Below are 5,061 nucleotides of genomic sequence, written 5' to 3' on the forward strand. Positions count from 1 at the left end.
AGTATAACCAAAAATACTTTTCTTGAGGAGTTAAAGAGCACGAAGGCGAAAAATAATTTTCGGGAAGCATATTTTCGCTTTGCATGCGATTCCACTGACCGACCAATCCGATTATAGTTCTAGCTGGGGGGTTGGTTAAAGCTATACCAATGCGATGTCCACTGAATGTCCAGCCACACTATCCCAGTGGTTGATTAAAATGTCTGTTTTCGAAATTCGAAAATGTCTGTGAGCATAGGGTTGCTTATTTTAAGTTTGCAAATATCATGTAAACACTAGTGTGGGTTTCATCGTTATGGTGTTTCACGAGCAGTGTTCTCTTTATGCAAGTTTTTGTTGGCAAAATAGATCGGTGTGCCAACTCAATTATAATAAATTGGAAAAAAATTGTATATAAATTTAAAGACTTTTTCTGATTGTATTATGAAAATGTTTAGCTTAGTACTGCAAAATGTTTTTTTTTAAGAAATATGAAACGCTTCACGATTTTGCGTGTCATCCTTGCGCAGGGACCATACTAATCTTCTCTGTATCGTTCCAATTTTAGTATTGCCGAAGCATGTAGCCTACTGCCGAAGCAAGTACTGCAAAATGCTGTTAATCAACAAATTCTTGCCACGCTGATAAGTGATAAGCATCGCAAGTGACAGTTGTCTATAATAAAAGAAAGAAGGTTTTATAGACTCTCACAAAAAGGATGAAAAACTAACTCATTGCTTTTTTAGAGGGAAGACTGTTCATGAATTACGATAGACTTACGATTTTTCGGTGATTTCCACAAGCGTTTGTTTCATGGTGCCTGGTTTCTTTCTCCTTGTTATTGGAGCCTATTTTTCGCTGATATGTTTGCAGACCACTATTGTTGCCTGTATTGCAATGTGTCAAACATTTCCTTGTCTACTGAAATTGTTAATTGCAAGATATCTTTTGTGAAGCGAAGTGACAACACCACTCTTGCTTGGCGATGAATATTCTGATGAAACTGCTCGCCTCGCTATAAGTGCGCAAAACAAGTGGCCTCGTTTATTAGGCAATGTTAAAGAAGTCAAACGTGTTGTAGGCCTAAAAGGAGCTTGGCCTGGCAGTAGCGTTGTTCGATTAATTTTGTTGCTGCGGTATTCTAACATAAATATGAACAACATGTAACGCTGGATACTGGGTACGAAATGCGTTCTTTTCTAGCATAAGTCAACCTACTTAAAATTGTATTAGTGCGGCCCGCCACAGCTCTCCTTAGTGCCAAAGTGGCCCGCATGCAAAAAAGGTTGGTGACCCCTGTTGTAGACTATTTAACTTTACAGTTTCTGGTTAAACATATTTAGAATGTTTAAAAGTTTATCTATTTTTTGAACTTCCACCCAAAATAGCAGATCGGACACGGTTGTTCGGGTGCGAGCGAGAAGTTGAAAAACAAAACTCCCACTTAGATTCGGCCACAATCTCATTTGGTCACATATGCGTTGCAATTTCGATGTCAGTGACGTCAAACTTCATCAGCAAAAAATAAAACCCTACTTAGAAAATAGTAGTGGCGCTGTGGTGTCTTTTTTTTAGAGACAAAGTGTTGTTGTTTTGCAACCGAGTATTTAATCGAAACTGTTGATTGATGAATTTAGCCTATCAAGCAAGGAAATTTGTCATTCTCAATAAAAAGTGTCATGAAGTTCGTCTTGATTTTGCTTTTAATAGTTTTATTGCAATCAATTCATTTTGACTCCGAATGTATGGAATGAAGTTGGTAATGATAAATATTGGTAATGATGTTGGTAATGACGAATGAATATTTTAGACGTAAGTTTTCTTACGTAAAAAATACGAAGTAAGTTCTTTTACGTAAATACAAACTACGTTTTCTTACATAATAAAAAAACAAAACATGAATGCAAAGCATCCAAGAAAAACCTTTCATGGTGGTACAACTCATTTGAAAATTCTAAAACGTGCATTTGTTCACTCGAAAGTCTTTATAACTTTTACTTAGCTGAGAAGACGAAGGCTTGTAACACTGGAAAAACTCAACCCATACCCTACATTGCTTTTATAGAGAGTTTGTCAGTTATAAACTCTTTGGAGCTCCTGGACTTGTGCACAAAGCTATTGTCTGTTCTTCTCTGTTATGCATTAACCGCATGTCTGCTCTTACAGTAAAACAAAGAAGTAATATCGCATCTGTGTACCGCACCGTTTGAATACCCATTATTTTTTCATACTTATCTTATTTGGAATTTATGTCTTTTTAACAACTCAAATGTAAAAAAGATTGATTTCCCAAACTATGAACATAAAAAGTTTATTTTCCGAATTTGCTATTAGAAGCACAAATGCAACACAGACTACAATATATAAAAGAATTAAATCATCTGTGGCATTTGGATGCTTAGAATTTAATATGTTAAAGCCACATATCTTTACTTTTGAAACGTTAATTTTAGCGGCAAAATGCAACAGCTTATTAATCATAGTCGCAAACCAGTTAGTTTAGTCATAGATTGTAATTCAATATCACGTCTGGATCACTAGAACTACTGTAAGTGTTTGTTTGTTCAAACATTATTTTGATGCAAAATTTTGAATTTTTTTTTGTCATTTACACTAAAGCATCCCTTGACTTTTTTCCACTTAAGTGACCTTGTCACCTTTTTAAACGGTAGACTGCATTTGACATCTACCCTTTGTTTCCCTGGTCTACCTCACCCCTTGATTGATAGCAATGTTATATTTTAAGGTCATGCCAGACCCTAATTAGCTTATATATGTATTTGTTTTCTTGGACAGTACGGCAGACGTTACCCACTTGTCTTTTGTCACGCAAGCTCCCACTTCAACAACTTCATTGCCACGATCTCTGTTGAAAAAACCAATCCGACTGAAGTTTTTAAGCCAAAGTTTGGTTACGATTTTGGCTCAGTTTTCTGCTTTAATTCTGTGCGCGTTTCTTTTCAGCCAATTCAATTATACATTTGAGCTCTTCTAAGCTTTTGAATTGTCCTTTCTTTTTCTAGTGGGTTAGTGTGTTACGTAGTGCAGCAAGTAACCTATTTCATTTTAATTTCAATCAACTCAGTGATGAGTGATGACGCAATATATGGAAAGTAGCCTACTGTGGTTGAGAAAAATTTTCCCAAGAAAAATGGGCCCACATTTAAGTTGACATATCTGACTTGTTTGTGTTTCGTTTGTACAAACAAAACTTCGCTTTAGTCAGATATTTGTTACTCCAGTCGAAAGACATCTGCTTTTGTGTTTAAAGTTGTTTTCAATGGAATTTGTGACCCGGGTGGCCTTTAAAACCTATTTCGAACAAAGCTTACATTGAAATATAGATTGCCGAAGTGATTAACACGCAGGTTTGAAGATCTCCTTGTTCATTTTAACTCAAGATGCTTGATAAATTATTATGCTTCAGTTTTCTTTGCAGTTGTGTAAAAATTTACTAAGACGTTGAAGAGAAAACTTGTGGTTCAATAGTCTAAACAGAGTTTCCCAAACTTTTTTGGGCCACGGACCACTATTTGTGAATCTGTTTATTCGCGGACCCCCAAAACAAAGGTAAAAATGAATAAAACCGAATTTTGTGTATTTAAAAAACTGACAACATCAATGGAACGAGTGGGATTGCTTCTTATTGCATAAGTCATCAATTCTCAGAGTTATTTGTGAAAGGAAAACTCGTAAGTCAGGGACCACGGAAAGTCTGGACCTGTATTTTGTCTTCCTGTTGGTAAGAGCTGAAAATGCTGTCTCACACATGTAGGTCGTGGCAAAAGGCAATAAAATTTTAGATGCCTTTTGCGAAAACAATGAGTATTCCTCCACAACACTCAACCAGAAAGATGCAATAGCTGCTTGATTGAAACTAAGCATTAAAGTTCGATCAGATGATAATTTGGCTAATTCTTCCTCTTCGCGTCCTGACAGATCAGTCTTTGTAACAACAAAAGGGTTTAAAATCCAGTCAAAATTCCCATATGTCTCTTTTAAAAAGTACTCTTGAAATGTGCAGAAAGCGGTTCCAAATGTTGTGCAACGGCAGAGAAAATGAACTCTGTATTATTAAGGGTTTGTTTGTAATGTAGTCACACAGAACAGGAAACATATCCACAACATTATCATTTATCCTTGTCATTATCATTTAAGTGCATTATCATTATCATTTACGTACTGTAACTTACAACGTATATGTGTGACTTTTTAATTTCTTGTCATATCGCCAAGGACCACCTGTGCAGTCATCGCGGACCACGGTCCGCGGACCACAGTTTGGAAAACCCTGGTCTAAGATCTTACGACTTGCACTTACACTCTAACAACTTGCTGACATCTTTTATTCAAAAATTCATCTAATCAGGGTTGTAATAAAATTTATTACATGGAGGCTACTTTCCAAATAAAGCCTCAACCAAACTCTATGTAGGCTACTGTAACTGAAATTGTACAAAGTACAAAGCAAGTAATCAGCTAAAATTTCTGATTATAGTAATTTTATAACAAAAACAACTAGTTTTGAAAATTATTGAATCTATTACTATCAAATAAACTTTGGCGGAAATTAGCCTTAACTTTGTGTATTTTTGAATAAAAAATTGCCCATATGAGCATAGTTCAAGTAAGGCAGATCAGCGACTAATCATAAATAAAGTTTTACAGTGGTTACATGAAGTTTACTGAAGTAATGCATTTATGGATTAGGATTAAACATTTTGAGTTTGAAAACACTGAAAACTTCAACATTCGCTTGGGATGTAGGCTACAAATTGAAACAAGGTTATTGTGAAACTTAAGCTTTTTTACCTTTCAAGGATATTTTTTATCTTTTTCACAGCCCGCTCTTGCATAGCAAGAGAATTACCTTTATTGCGAAAAACAACTAAACAAAGGTTTGTTCAAACTCCCAAGCCTCATCAGTGCACTAAAGACAAGACTATATTTCTTAAAATAAACAAAATTACTATAAACCTGCACGGTTGAGCTGTTCCTTCCAATAATCTTGATCAAATGTTTCAGCTTAAGTTGTTAGCTACGTTAGCACAGAAACCATGCACATTGGCAATCTGGCATTTA

General features: G+C 35.5%; 1 pseudogene; it reads right to left on the reverse strand.

The window, feature by feature from the left end:
* Positions 1–464: 464 nt before the first annotated feature.
* Positions 465–560, reverse strand: LOC145784718 (U6 spliceosomal RNA; annotated as a pseudogene).
* Positions 561–5,061: the final 4,501 nt, after the last annotated feature.

The sequence above is a fragment of the Aplidium turbinatum genome, chromosome 1 (genome assembly GCF_918807975.1).
Source record: "Aplidium turbinatum chromosome 1, kaAplTurb1.1, whole genome shotgun sequence".
Classification (NCBI taxonomy): domain Eukaryota; kingdom Metazoa; phylum Chordata; class Ascidiacea; order Aplousobranchia; family Polyclinidae; genus Aplidium; species Aplidium turbinatum.